This window comes from Eschrichtius robustus, chromosome 6 (assembly GCF_028021215.1).
Source record: "Eschrichtius robustus isolate mEscRob2 chromosome 6, mEscRob2.pri, whole genome shotgun sequence".
In the NCBI taxonomy this organism is placed as follows: Eukaryota; Metazoa; Chordata; class Mammalia; order Artiodactyla; family Eschrichtiidae; genus Eschrichtius; species Eschrichtius robustus.
Window position 1 is genome coordinate 30,780,103 of NC_090829.1, and position 16,187 is coordinate 30,796,289.

General features: G+C 38.7%; 1 protein-coding gene across 2 annotated transcripts in view; it reads left to right on the top strand.

Annotated features, from left to right (window-relative positions):
- Window positions 1–6,967: 6,967 nt before the first annotated feature.
- RNF13 (ring finger protein 13) overlaps window positions 6,968–16,187 on the top strand; it is a 157,503-nt gene continuing 148,283 nt past the window's right edge. The window contains exon 1 of one of the 2 annotated variants that reach the window (XM_068546088.1): window positions 6,968–7,086. The gene's annotated coding sequence lies outside the window, so the exon portion shown is untranslated. Of the gene's footprint in view, window positions 7,087–7,597; window positions 7,728–16,187 lie in introns of those variants that run through there. The other variant, XM_068546087.1, reaches the window with a different exon arrangement.

Below are 16,187 nucleotides of genomic sequence, written 5' to 3' on the forward strand. Positions count from 1 at the left end.
TGCCTTTTATTCCATTAACTGGTTATTATTACTATCTGACAAACCTAGTGCTTTAATTTTATCATCTGAACACATGCAAGTGTAATTCAGCAGTTTCCCCACATCTTTATTTTTGGAAATGAACAAACAAGTGGCAGAGGCATTTCATTAAATTGCCAAGATAGATAAGACTTTACCATAATCAGGTCGGAAGCCGGGAGAATTTCCAGACTATAGAGCTCGTCACCAGATGCGAAGCCTTTTTCAAGGAAGTGAAATTGTGCGATTGATGGCTGGAATAAATTCATGCATGAAACAGGAAATAACACGCAGTGAACAGAAAAGAAATCTACAATTAGGAAAACAAGCAATAGTGGGGGAAATAGCAGTTATAAAACACAGCTTATTGTCAACTTAACTGAAACAGAACAAACAGTAGGCTAATTAAAGTACTGTTTAAGTACCATTGTGTTGATTGGAAAGTTTTATATGAATATGGATCTTTTAAATTAAATTCTAACTTTAACCGCTGCCCCATTTAGTAAAATCAAACGTATCATGCTTGTCTCTTCCCTTCTGCTAGCACATGCTGTTGTTTTTTCTCCTGTATTGTGTCTAAATTGTGGAGAAAACTTTTACATTTTCATTCAAGCCCCACAGATTAGGACAGTGCCCCCTCGGATCTTCTGGGTTCTCATCTTTTCTGTTGTATTTTCCGTTCTGTAGAGTTTCCTTCTCTGCCTGAAAAATGTATTTGATCTTGCAATTTGCAAGAGAGTGGCAGGGGAGGGGAGAATTTATGAAATATGAGGTGTCAGTGGCTGACAATTAAATCTCTAATATCTGCCCTTCTTTTTGAATGTAAGGAAAATAATTAGTGTGGGAATTTAAGATACCATTGTAAGGGTTCCATATGGAAAAAACTGGGGGGCAGGAGCTAAGGATTCCTCAGAACATAATATGTAGATGGCCACCTGCTTGATTTATGCTAAATACTAGCTCTAAGTATTAGTTTAGTTGTTTAATTAAAATACTACAAAGGAGGCTGCTTGTAAGTGATCTCATATATTCCTGTGTATTTAATGCTACTTTCACAATAAAGATTCCTAAATTTATATCTCGTGTTATAACCACTCCTCTTTATATCCAGATGCCTTCTGGACATCTCCATTTAGATATCTCAATCATAACATATACAAAAATGAACTTGTGCTTTTTCCTCTCCAAATTTTTCTCTTTCTTCATCACCCAGTTTTCTCTGCGTCATAAATGATACCACCAGTCACCCAGCTGCTCAAACCAGAAATCTGGCAGTCATCGTTCTTTCTTTTTCCCTCATCCTTCACATCCATCATCAAATCTTCATTATTTGAACTCCAAAATATATCTTCATTCTGACCATTTCTTTCCATCACTACTGCCATGGCTTTGGTCCTGGCCATTATTTTCTTCTTGGATTATCGCAACAATCTCCTGACTGGCTTTCTTGTTTTCACTGTCTTTCTTCAGTCTATTTCCTACATAATTGCAGGATGGTTCTCTTAAAGTGCAAATTAGATAATGTCACTCCCAGCTTGAAATTCCTAATTGCCCTTAGGATAGAACTAGAACCTTTTGGGAATTCTCTGGCGGTCCAGTGTTTAGGACTACGCGCTTTCACTGCCGTGGGCCTGGGTTCAATCCCTGGTTGGGGAGCTAGGATCCCACAAGCCATGTGGTGTGGCCACAAACAAACAAAACAACAGCAAAAGAACTGGAACCTTTACTATGCTCTACAAACCTCTACATCTGTGATTCTCAAACTTACGCATTTTTTTTTTTTAAACTCATCCCTCATCACCGTCCCAAAGTCCCTAGCAGTCCACCTTTTTCTTTTTTTAAAAAATTTATTTATTTATTTTTGCTGTGCTGGGTCTTCGTCTCCGTGTGAGGGCTCCCTCCAGCTGCGGCAAGCGGGGGCCACTCCTCATCGCGGCGCGCGGGCCCCCCACCATCGCGGCCTCCCCCGTTGCGGAGCACAGGCTCCAGACGCGCAGGCTCAGCAGCCGAGGCTCACGGGCCCAGCTGCTCCGCGGCATGCAGGACCCTCCCAGACCAGGGCTCGAACCCGCGTCCCCTGCACCGGCAGGCAGACTCTCAACCACTGCGCCACCAGGGAAGCCCAAACTTATGCATTTTTAAGAATCACTTGGAGTTAAAATGCAGACTCCTAGGCCTGACCCCCAGAAAATCTGATTCTCTGCCTGGGCTGATAATAGAGATTTCTAACAAGCTCCCAGATGAGGCTGGTCTGGCTAGTCAAGGACCACACCTTGGATAGTAATGCCCAATTAAACCTCATCTCTTACCACCCTTCCCTTACCTCACTACATTCCAGCCCCACTGGTTTCCTTATCCTCAATTATGCTAGGCTTGTTACGGTCTCAGGGCCTTTGAACATGCTGTTCAATTCATTCTGGGTGCCCTTACTAGCATTTATTCTATCTTCTTTTGATGACGTCATCCTGATTTCCTTACTTCTCTCCTTTGGTGTGTGATCTGATGAAACAGTTAATTAAGGCATCAAGGGATGAACATGTGTCAGAAGATAAGCCAGTGGAAGACTCCCTCCCTGGAACTTGAGCTGTGAGCAGAGTGATGACAATGGCCAGAGTAGTGCTGCCAGGATGAGAATACTGATTCTATGGGACAATTAGAGCCACCGATTATTGATCTTTACAAGACTGTACTACTGGCATCCTTTTAATGCTGGGAGTATCGTCATATTCTTCAAGTAAATTGCCTTTTTTAACCTAAATTGACTAGAGTTGGTTCCTGTGGCTCACAACCCAGGAAGCCTTCTTCTTTAAGCCTCAACTTATGTCAGCTTTTCAGAAAGGTTTCTTTGACAATATGTATAATATAGGTCCCTCCTTTAATTCTCAAATGATTTTTCTACTTATATTAAGATAAGCTTTTAGTTTAAATATGGTGAATCATATTATTAAATTTTATAATGTTATCTTAAATTCAGCATTGTTTGGTCATAGTTTTTTTTGTTTGTTTTTTAAAGCTTTACTAGTTTTAGTTTACCAATGTTTTATTTGGGATTTTTGCGTATTCATTCAAAGTTGAGATTGGCCTATGATTTTCCTTACCTGTATTGTCTTTGTTCAGCTTTAGTATCAAGAGTATACTGCCCTCATGGAATTAGTTGAATAGTTTTCACTTTTTATTCTATGAAATGATTTGTAAAAATTTTATTATCTATTCCTTGAAGGTATGGTGAACTTATCTTTAAAACGTTCTGGAGTTGATTTTTTGAGGGAAGGGTTGTAGATTTTTTTTGAGTGCTATTTCAATTTCCCTAGCCTGCTTAGGTTTTTTATATCTTCTCGGGTGTTTAGGTAAATTAAAACTTTTTTCCTAGGAAATTGTTTATTTGGTATTTTGGGGGGGTATTTTTTTCATATTTATTATTTAAAGTTGTTCATAGTATTTTCTTAGAATTTTAAAAAATACTCTATCAATAGCTGATACCTAATATTATATTTTGGTCGTATAACATGGGCTGTATGCCATGTATTCTTTTACATTTGTTGAGATTTGCATTACAGCATAATATGCTGCTATTTTGGGAAAGATTCCACGTGTGCTTGAAAAGAATATTTACAGGGTTCTCTACGTGTTCTGTGTGTTGTCTAAATATTCTATATTCTTACTAATGTTTTGTCTGCTGGATTTATTAGGTACTTAAAATGGTGTATAAAATTCTACTTTGATTGTGATTTGCCAACTTTTCTTTGTAAGCTAGTCAATTCTTGCTTTAAATATTTTGAGGCTATGTTTCTAGATGCATACTGGTTCAAGCTGGTTATAAATTCTTTGCAAATTTTTCCACTTATCATTCTTTTATAGTTCTATTTATCCTGATTAACAATGCTTTTGACTTTAGGTCTGTTTTTTTCCCCCCTTGATAGTAATACAGGGACACTAGCTTTCTTTTGGTTGTTACTCCCTTTGCATATCTTTCCCCCTCATTTTACTACCACTTTTTGGTGTCCTTTAAGTTTTTATATTATGTCTTGTTAAAAAGAATACAACGGACAATCTTTTAATTGGCAAGTTTACCCCATTTACCTCTTTTAGAGATTATTGATGATTTCCTCTATCTCATTTTGTATTTGCCATTTACAATACCTTTAATTTGCTCCTTTCCCACCCTTACTCCCCTGTTTTCTATTGAATAATTATGTTTTCTTCATTCCCCTTTTTACATCTACTTGTTTGAAAATTATATTCAACTTCTTTGCTCTCCATACTTTCTTGCATCTCACCCCTTATTCCTGGGTTCAATTTTCAACTTGTTGAAGACATTCTTTAGATGAAGAAACATCGTTCTTTCAATAAAAGTGTCTTAGGAATAAATGCTGTTTTTCCTCTGAAAATGTCTTCATTTTGCCTTCACTTTTAAATGATAGCTTAACTTGGCACAAATTCTAGGTTGACAATTGCAATTATTTTATTTTAGTATTTGAAGATATTTCATTGACTCCTAGTTTCTTTTGTGGCTATTGAGAAGTCAGCTGCCATGCCTTTGTATTTTATTTTTCTTTGTTTATTTAAGAACTTCTGTTTTTCTTTGATCTTCTTTAAATTTCACTACAATGTACTTGGTTATAAATTTATTTTTTGTTTCTTTAGGGTATATTCCTGGATTGAAATTGCTATGTCATAGAAAATGTTATTTTCCAGCCTTTTCAGATAATGCCAAATTGTTTCCCAAAATGACTGTCTTGATCCACATTCCTGAGTTCTTACATCTTTATATTACATATGTCATCTGAATTTTTGCAGCTTATTTTGTAATAACTTTGTCAGCAAATAGAGTAAGACTGCTTCTCAGTGAACCAAATAAGAAAGGAAAAGTTGAAATCGTATGTCAGTCATTTTATATATAAGACCGGGAAGCAACTCATCTCAAGGGAAACAATGACCAGGTCATTTTTTAAGGCATTTAGACTTAAAGAGAACTTTTTTTTGTTTGTTTTTTTGGTCTGACCTTTCTCAATTCCTTAAACTTAGTTGAAAAATCCTTTTGATATCTTTTTTTGTGTGTTCTGAACTTTTCACTTATTTTCTTACAAGATGAATTTATTCATTAGCTTAGAATTTGGTAAAGAAATGGGAGACTTTCTAATCTTCAGCCAAAAATTCCCTGAGACAATTTTTAGAAGTTCTGTTTAGTAATTTTTCAAATGTGTCTATTCCATACATATGTGGATTCCTATGGATTCTTTATGGATTCTATTCCTTCTTTTATCACAGTAATAATTTTACTTTTTTCTTTTCAAAATGAAAGTATCTTTTTATCTGAGTCTAGAATTACTTTTTTCTGATTCTAAATATAATAATGCCTTGAGTAATTTTAATGTCTCTAGTTGATCTCAGTGATTAAAGAAACTGCCTGCATTCTTCTCATTATTCAGGGAAAACTACTTCTAAACCATTTTAGACAATTAGGTAATTGGGTATCTTGTCTTTTTAGTTGTTGTTGCTGTCTTACAATATATTGGAGGTAGGAAATTCTACAATTTTATATGCTATTTGTACTTTTAGGAGGATATAAAAAATAAAAAACTGTCAGACACAAAGTCCTAATTTTCTTTTGTCTTTCCAAGGAGATAATTAGTGGCTATTAGTATCATGTGCCATATTAACCCTTCATGCTCTTGAAAACCATAATTAAGATGTCTATCAACCTTACTGTCTAACCTACTTAAAAAAAATTAGTACATTTTCCCAATCTGTTTTCTTTCAGTTTGACTTCATTCATCACAGTGGGGAGAATAAATGATTCTGCAGGGTGTAGCACAATTCTTCTGCCTAAATGCAGTACAAATAACACATTACCTTGTTTGTAACTGAAAGAACTATAACTATTGTGATCTGAAGAGCAGAATAAAGTCAGATTAAAATGTTCTGTACTCAACATGTCTTTATTTTAGGAATGAACAAAACTTTTTTTTTTAACCTGTAAAATGTGGATGTTATTTTTTACTTTTTTCAATGTCATGCAAGAAATCTCTGATTTAATATAAAGCCAATTTGAGATAATTTAATGAAGAAATGCTTATAGAGATAGTCTAACTATGCTTACACTAGCCTTCATAGTAATATTCCCAATTCTAACTTTTACTTATGACTTTCTTAAAGGCAGGACTGTATTAAGTATTGACTGTCTTTACAACTGATGAAAGTCTAAGGATATATAGAATATATAGTCAAAGGATACACAGAATAGGAAGGTACTTTTGATGGCCTTTACTTATTTTATTGTAATTTGATTTAAAGTTTTTTTGTATTTAAATTTTATTTGAGTAGGTAATATTCAAAAGGTTTAAAATTCTAAAGGCACAAAAAGATACACAATAGGGAGTCTTCTTCCTATTTCTCAGGTCTCCCCAGATCAATCAAGGTTACAAGTTACAGCCAAGGGTGTTCTACAGGTGTTCTAAGTGATAGCTTCCTGTCGCCCCTCCTTTGTCTAGAAGATGAGGTTGAAGGATGTGAAGCCTGTAATGGGCTCTTAAAGGCGCCTTATTTTGAAGCAGAAGCAGGGCCAGAATCTAGGTTTCCTGACATTCTAGTTCATAACTCTTTGTAATCTTTGCAGTAAGCCACGTTACCTCTTTAAAATTTCTAGTTGGTAACTGGTTAATCAGTATGGATGTTCCAGTCCGGGTAATTTAAGTTTAAAAGTAGCTTGGTTTGAAATTGGAATACCTGGGGTGCGGAGGTCTTATCAGAAAGGCGGTAGGGAACGAGATTTTTTTTGGTTCATTAAAGGAGGCAAGGGTTTTAAAAGCTGACCTAGGGTTTAATCACACGGTTTGACTTTTGCTGAGTCTAGGGGATGGCGCGCGCATGTCAGGCCCAGAGTGCTGACGTCAGCACCGCTCCCACTCAGGCGTCGGGGGACTAGTGTTCAGCGCTCGGGCTGCTCGCACCTCTAACAACGCGACTCGAGGACTTTAAGGCGTTGGCCTTGGCCCCATCCATCTCGATCTCCGCCTAGACACGGTGCAGAAGGGATGGGGCCTCGTCCTCACCTCTTCTGAGGGTCGGGTGAGTGCGGTGCAGGGAAGAGGCGCGACGACGCCAAAGCCAGGCCCGCCCAGGGGTAGCCCGCCAGCTGGGTCTCGGGATGCTTCGGCCCAACAGCCAGAACGGGCTAGGCCAGCTAGCTCTGGCCGCTAGGTCCGATCCCCTTCTGACCCCACGGCCTCCAGTCCTGTGGGGCACACGGCAGGCGGCAGTATTCCACAGCCAATCCCCTCAGCCATCATACCCCTTTCCCCGCCAAAAGCAGATCCTTCAGCCTCGCTCCAGAAGCCCGCCCCACCCTGCCCTGCCCTGCCCTGCCCTGCCCTGCCCTTCCAGAGAGGACCGGTCACGAGGCCAATAACGCGACTCCGCGGACTGGGCATCTCTCCGAACTGGACCTGAGCAAGCAGCTAGACCCGGCGTGAGACTGGGAAGGAGCCTTAGCGAGCAGCTCTGTGGCCCAATGGCTTTCCTCTACCTTCGGGTGCGGGCCAATGAGGCGCGTGGGGCGGGACTTCCGCCTCGCCTCGGTGTTGTCGTCTGTGCTCCGACTCCAGGCAGTGGGGGTCGGTGCGGAGGTTCAGTCATGAAGTCGCGGTAGGGACTTCTCCCGCAGCGACGCGGCTGGCGAGCCTATTTGTGTTGCGGGGTGAGGCTTCCAGGTAAGAGCCTCTCCCGCGTCGCGGCGGCCGGGCGGCGGGTTGTTCCCCGTGGGGCCTGGCCGAGAGAACACACCCCCTCTCCGGCCCTGGAGCTCCGAGGCGGCTCCGCCGCTGAGCTCTTGGCTGCTCCCCTCCAGGCTGGGCGCGGAAGAAACTAGGTTTTTTTTTTTGCAAAAGGTAAAATAAAAAGCCCTGCTCTTGGAGGGCCGAGTTCCCCTCACATTCCCACCCCATGAGTTTGTGTGTATCTGAAGTTGTTGGGTTATTCGTTTTGCTTCTTACATTCCCCTCTTGAGGTGGCTGGAACCTGGGAAGATGTTCGGCGGGCTTCTCTTGGTCCAGCACTTGCCGCGGCGTCCCCGGGCGAAGTCGCTTGACTTTAGTTGGGGGAACTCTTTAGTTTCTGGAAAAAAGAGGGCAGGCGCCTCCTTTCTTTCTAACCTTCCCCCACCCCCACCCCGGAAGCTAGATAGAAGGTGGGACGTGACTCTCTTAGGGACAGATACCGTGTCCCTGCCCCCTTAAAGCTGGAAGCTCTCCCGTATTGAGTTGACCCGCACCGATAAAAGAACTCTGTCCCAGAGAGGGAGTGGGTCGACACAGAAGCCAAGCGATCCCAGAAGCACTCACGCGTATTTGGTGGCAGCCACTGAGTGTTCTCTGCCAGCGTTTTGGTAAATTCCTCTACTTTGTCCTAATCTGGCAATAGTATATCTCCAAAACTATCCTTTCATCTTCAGTTTCAGCACCGTGGGCAGCTGCTCAGGTCCTGTGTTGCTGCCCCACACTTGTCAACTCTTGTCAGTGATGCAGCAGGAACAGTGAAAACTAATGCATTCCTTTCAACAATGATCTGTTGTTCTCCAAGGAGAACATCTGCAGTTTTTGATACAATATAAATAGCTAAGATGGGTGTGCCGCCGAAGAGTTCTAGTTAGAGAAACATCAATTCAAGGTTTAAGGAAGGGCTTTCAAGGATTTCATCTATTTAAGGACAAATTTTAATGGGTCGAGGAGATTAGCTCCACTTCAGAGTAGCAAAACTGGACTGTGGTAGCAGTTTAAAAGAACTTTAAACAGGAGGTAAGAAGTGTCGTGCAGGGCCCGTGGGGATTTGGGAATCAATTTAGTGCATTGGCATTCACATGAGAAAGAAAGAAAGAAAAAAATATCAGAGAATATCCTATGGAGTAAGAGTAAATATTATTTCATGAAGCTTTTGTTTCAGGTTTTTAAAAAGAATATATGAGTGTGAAGAGGAAGATGTAAATGTATACCATATTATTGTGGATTATGGCAAAACACTGGATCCTGAATTTGGGAGTCAGGCTGGGTTCACCCTTCAGCTCTGCCACTTACTAATTCTGTGAGATTATCTGTAAATAAGGGAAGAATTGTAAGAATTAATTGAAATAAAATATGTCTGTTAAATAGTTAAGCCTCAGAGTAGTTGTTGTTTTTGTTGTTGATTTTTGGAAATGTTTGGCTAGGAGCCCAGTTATTTCTCTCTGTGTCAGGAATGACAACTGGTTTAATAATATATTTTTTACCTCTCCCTTTATTTGAAGCCAGCAGCTTCATGTCTCCATGTATAATAGTAAATCATGTGGACAAAAATGTTAATTAACAGGGTTTAATATTGAAGGATTTGGAGTAAGTTCTCACTTATCCTTGTTTAAAGCTCATTTCTCTCACGCATTTTGCAGGGGCCTAAACTGTTATTAGCATTCAGCACCCTTCCTTTGATATTTTTCTGCATCCCAGAATAACGTAGATTTATCAGAAGTTTTTCAGGCACAATTTTAGCTAAGTAAGGGCAGGACTAAGGGTATGATAGATTTATCTTTTCGAACTAAATTGGATAGGAAGGCATTTTATGTTTTATAGTTTTTGCCATAAAGATGTATGAAATGAAATGGCTTGGTCAAATATCGTGGTATGCTTACTTCATGTTGGTATGACCTGAAAACGGTTGGTGTTTAAGTAAAAAGTATGATTTTGGACATTTTAAAATCTGGGAATATTTGGCAGAAGTCAAAATGAGTTCAGATCAAAATAGTATTTTGTACTGTTTGACGTATTACTGCCATCTGGCATTGCACATAGTAGTTTCACATGACATAAAAAAGGGAAGAAAGTAAGCATTGTTAGTTTTCTCAAAAGAAGAAACAGAATTAATAGACATTTCTTTTTAATTAGAGCATGGTGGATAATCATTGTTTAAAAATTCATGTATTCTGCAAATATTTACTAAGCATATATAAAAAAATACGAAGTTTTTATAATCCTTTTACACAAAAGTTAATTTAGGAACAATGAGAACATATAATTGGTATTGTCAGTTTACATATCATAGTACATAGATAACAATAACAGTCATAATAACTAACATTGATTGTTTACTATAGGCCAAACAATTCTAAGCACTTAATATTGTCTTGTAATCCTCTTTTTATAGATGGGGAAATGAAGGCATCGAAAATACATAACTTTTTGAGTTCACACAGGTGGTTAGTGGAGCAACTGGAATTTGAACCTAGGCATCTTGACTATAAAGCCTGTCTTGTATCATGTTTTATTTAAAAATACAGAATACTATGGGGTTATTTTGGATTCTTTACTTGCTAATGTGGATGACCTTGGGTAAGCTCCTTTGGCCCTTGGTTTCCTCAACTCCTTCCTCAAAAATATAGTATTAAGCCATTATATTTTTGTGGGGATAAGGATAATTTGTAAAGCCCTAGACAGAATATGTGTCCAATAAATCATATGCCTCAGCCTTTTTCCTTTCATACCGAGGATGTGGCCATTTGAAAAATTTGTTAGCAACTAGAGGAGGATGGGAGAAGATTTTAACCTCAGGACACTGCCGAAGCAAAGGTATAGAAATAGGAAAGCAGAGGACATTTGCCAAGGTAGTATGTTTAAGGAACAGGCTGGTAAAGGTAGATGGATACAGATTACGGGAATACTTAAAGGAACCAGGTTAAGAATTTTGTACATGATTCTTACTTGAGAAGAACCCCTCCTTATAGATATTAATCTGGAACTAAGTCCAGTGAAGGAGTGGAAGCCTGGAGGTAGGAATGTCGTGGAGTTTAATTACAGTTGAGGTTGGTTGAGGTAGGAAGTAATGACGGTGGGATTGTTGTAAAGGGTATAGAATTGAGAAATGTTAACATTGACATTGCGAACCGACATAAGTATGGGCCCTATTTTGGGGAGGATATTATGATGAAGAACAGATGTTGGTGGAAGGGGATTTAGGAGAAGGATTTATGATACAGTCTTTGGTTTTGGAGCAGAGAGTTTGTTCAGATGTTTGGAAATGTAAGATGGAAGCTGAGAGCTCTGTGTATTCCATAAAAAGGTAAGAGACCAATTGCTCACGTGGTGAGGAAATGGTCTAAAGCAATCATCCCTCTGTGGGTCAAAGTTTCACAGGAAGGATGTGACTCCAGAAAGTCCTCAGAAATGCAGATTTCTTACTTGATAGGGTTATATCCACTATTTTTCCCTGTAACATATTCCTGGGAGGACAGGAATAAGGTAGTGGGGAGGGAAAATTTTGGAAACCTAGCAAACCTCCCATTTATTATTTCAAAAGAGAGCCAGTAAATTGGAGCCTAGGGATTCTCACATTAAGAACTTGGAAAGACGCTGTGATTTTTATACAGTACCAGACATTTAAACACACATGTTGAATGTTGAATTGTTGGAACGTCTCCAGATTTTTTATTTGTGTCATCCCCTTTGTTACCCTGAATTGATTAATAGGATAACCTTTAAAATCAGAGAGTCTGTGTGCTTGTTATGGGGCAGCAATGAAGAGGCGACCTAGATAGATTGTATTTTACTTATAGCTGAGACTGTGGGAGAAGAACCTCAGAGGATGAGAGGAGAAGGCTGCATAGTGTGGTAGGAAGAATAGAGGTTCTATGACTGAATCCTTGTGCCACCCATTCTCTGGCTTGTTTCCTCATTCTGTAAAATGATGATGATGCTAAAACCAGTTCTGGTGTGTTGTAAGCAAGAGAAACATCTAGAGCCCCTTTATACTTGAAAAAGGGCTCAGGTCTAAGTAGGAGAAGAGCCTGTGGTTTCCTTTCTTGGCAGATTTTCTAGAGTTTGGTGCAGTTGGGTAGGGCATGATGTTAAATTAGCAGTATAGTAATTTATCCATCTCCGAACTGTTTTTAGTTTCCTGTAATGCAAGTTCCGAGTAACTGACCAATCAAATAAAAAATTGGACATTAGGCACAAGCATTAGGACAAGGAAGGTTTACATATTCTGTCATCTGTCACACCATTGTTGGAAACGTTACTTGGATTCTACTACTTACACATTTTTCTATAGCAGTCTTCACTCAACAAATATTTATTAAGTATTTTCTATGTCAGGCACTGTTCTAGGCATGCAGACTACATTAGTGAACAACAACAAAAAATCCTTGCCCTCATGGAGCTTATTTTCTAGTGAGAGAAATAAGGTTTATTTTATTTTTTAATAAATTTATTAATTTGTTTATTTTTGGCTTCATTAGGTCTTCGTTGCTGCACGCAGGGCTTTCTCTAGTTGCAGCGAGTGGGAGCTACTCTTCGTTGTGGTGCGTGGGCTTCTGACTGCGGTGGCTTCTCTTGTTGCGGAGCACGGGCTCTAGGAGCGCGGGCTTCAGTAGTTGTGGCATGTGGGCTCGGTGGTTGTGGCTCATGGGTTCTAGAGTGCAGGCTCAGTAGTTGTAGCACACGGGCTTAGTTGCTCTAAGGCATGTGGGATCTTCCCGGACCAGGGCTTGAACCCGTGTCCCCTGCATGGGCAGGCAGATTCTTAACCACTGCACCACCAGGGAAGCCCAAGGTTTATTTTAATAGTGGAAAGTAATTAGATTTTTCTTATACTATGTATTTATAAAATCACAGTTCTAAACAGATAACAATAAGAGTACTATACCAGATTGTAACTAATTTTGTAGAGCACTTTAAAGGAAGGGACTATATCATTCTGACTCATGTATGTCTCCCCATTTCCCCTTTTCCCAATGAAATGACTTAGATGTATTTAATATTCAGCAAATGTAGGTACTCATTAAATATTTATAATGGAGAGAAGAAAGTTTTGTTAAGGCAAGGGCCAGATCTTAAAGAAATCAGTTAAATGTAACAAGTATTAAGGGCTCATGTACTCACTAGATTGAGGGTAGGAAGAAAGAGAAGTGTGCTATGAATTGCAGTGGGTGGCTTGCCTGTGAGGTTGAAGTGGAAATAAGGTTATATTGTAGCTGAAAGCTGAAAGCATCACCATTAAGGGAATCTGGATATCTGGGTGTTCCCCAGCTTGCCCAATAATTAGCTGTGTGACTTTGCATGAATAACTCGACCTCTCAGTTCATTTCCTCATTTGTAAAATGAGGAATTTTCCTGTTAAAAATGTATTTTAAGACTTACAAAATGTCTATTGCAGTTTCACTTTACTAATGTAGACAAAACAGAGCTGATCATGAGCTTCCATTGAATAATAATCAGACTAAATTTATGCTTTTAGTTAACAAACTAGATGTTTAAAAAATGTCTACAAAATTAATGTTATCTATTTGATGTTATTTACTAATAAGACTATGTTGTAATTTTAAAAAATAAAGCAAAATATAACCTAATATGTAGTTTCCCCTTTTGCCATTATGAAGGAAAAATATGCCACAGTATTTTAGACCCCAGTAATGGATCTTACCAGTTGTCCATACTTTCATACTTTAATTTTACAACAGCCTTTGATTATTGTGCTAGGTGCTAAGTATACCAAATCTGAAACTGTATGGTCCCTAACTTCAAGGAGTGATGAACAAGTTAAACATTTTGTTACACCGCGGTGGCACAGAGAAGGCACATAATGAGAGGCTGACAGAAAAGAAAGTTCAAATGGTTAGAGAAGAAAGACTAAGGAGGAATGGCAAGGGAAAAAGCTGGAGACATAGGCAGACAGTTTATGAACTTTCTGTGCTAAGTCACAATTTAGTTTTGAACTTTATTCTGAAAGTTGTTTAATCTGTTAAGGAATTTTATGCAGGGAGTAACATGATAAGGCTTTTTAAAAATAATTAATTAATTAATTTTTGGCTGCGTTGGGTCTTCATTGCTGCGCGCGTGCTTTCTCTAGTTGTGGTGAGGCGGGGGGGGGGGGGGGGGGGGGGGGGGCTATTCTTCATTGTGATGCACGGGCTTCTCATTGCAGTGGCCTCTTTTGTTGCGGACCTCGGGCTCTAGGCGCACGGGCTCAGTAGTTGGTGGTACACGGGCTTAGTTGCTCTGCAGCATGTGGGATCTTCCCGAACCAGGGATCGAACCTGTGACCCCGGCATTGGCAGGCGGACTCTTAACCACTGCAGCACCAGGGAAGTCCTGATCAGGCATTTTTATATCTACGTTTACATTCCTTTTAAGAGAACGATCCATGAGGAAGATACTTATGTTATTTCCAGTTACTTCAACTGTGTAGTTCTGCTTGAGGAAATCTGTCTTTTAACTCTGAAATAAAGTCTGAGGAACAGTGTTAGTTTTGTGGTTTTAGGGTATCAGTAACCATGAAATATTTGAACATTAAAACATTTATATGTTCACAGCCACATTAATGTAAATTGAGAAGACAACTGAAAATTTAGGGTATTCTGCTTATTGAACTTTGAGAGCTTCCAGTCAGATGCAAGAATTATGGTTTAGAATCATTTCTGAGGGGCTAGACATTTGTCGAAGTTTAATTGATTGAATATGACTCTAGTTCAGGCTCATTTTCTAATGATCAAGATATCCAGTTAAACTTTTAGAGGCAATGAGGGGAAATAATCCCACCTGATGATAGGTGAATATTTCTAAATCAAGTCATAAGAGAGTAGGAGTTGAATTTCTACTTTGCTTAGATGTAAAACTACTCATTAAATATGAAGAGTAGTTCATTTGCCTAATTAATGTGCTTGTAATTTACATGTTTGACCTTCAAAAAGGAAGACCTGTGCTTGTAATTTATACATTTACGTAACAGGTATTATGGATATTAATTGCTTAAAATTTTTTTGAGGTGTAATTCATACAACATAAAATTAACAATTTTAAAGTGAATAATTGGGTGGCATTTAGTAAATCACAGCGCTGTGCAACCACCACTTCTGTCTAGTTCCGAAACATTTTTATCACTCAAAACTAAAACCCCATACCCATTCACCATTCTCTGCTGCCACCAGCCCCTGGCAGCACTAATTTGCTTTCTGTTTCTATGGATTTACTGGATATCTCACTTATTCTGGAAATCTCATATAAATGGAATCATACAATATGTGACCTTTAGCGACTGGCTTCTTTCACTTAGCATAATGTTTTCAAGGTTCTGCAGTGTTGTTGCAAGCTACATTATTGTATGTATGAATACTTCTTCCTTTTTACAGCTAAATAATTTTATTGTATGTATACACCAGACTTTATCCATTCATCTGTTGAAGGACATTTGGGTTCTTTCCATCCTTTGGCTATTGTGAATATTGTTGCCCTGAACATTCATTTACAAGGGTTTTTCTGAGTCCCAGTTTTCATTTCTTTTGGGTATATATAAGGAGTGGAATTGCTGGATCATATGGTAATCCTATGTTTAGCTTTTTGAGGACTTGCCAAACTGTTTTCCGCAGTGGCTGAACCATTTTACATTCCTACCGGCAATGTACGAGGGTTCCAATTTCTCTTCATTGTCACCAACACTTGTTTTCCAGTAAAAAAAAAAAAAAAAAAAATTAATGCTGTTGCTATCCATGTGAATATGAGGTGATATCTCACTGTGGTTTTGATTTGCATTTCCCTAATAACTGATGATGTTGAACATCTTTTTATGTGGTTGTTTGGCCATTTGTATATCTTCTTTGGAGAAATGTCTATTCAGATTTTTTGCCCATGTTTAAGTTGGGTTGTTTGTCTTTTTATTATTGAGATGTAAGTGTTTTTATGTATTCTGGGTACTAGACCCTTATCAGACGTATGATTTGCAGATATTTTCTTCCATTTTGTGGGTTGTTTTTTCACTTTCTTAATAATATCCATTGATGCATAAAAGTTTTAAATTTTGAAGAAGCTCAATTTATTTATTTATTTTCATTGCTCGTGCTTTTGGTATCATATCTAAGAATGCATTGTGGAATCCAAGGTCATGGGGATTTATTCCTATGTTTTCTTCTAAGAGTTTTATCATTTTAGCTCTTATATTTAGGTCATTGAACTATTTTGAGTTAATTTTTGCATATAGTGTGAGTTTAGGGGTACAACTTCATTGTTCTGCATGTGGTATACAGTTGTTCCATTACCACTTGTTGAAGAAAGTATAATATTATTTCCTCACTGAATGATTTTGGCACCTTTATTGAAAATCAGTTGGCCATAGAAGTATAAGTTTATTTTTGGACTCTCAATTCTATTCCTTTGGCCTAT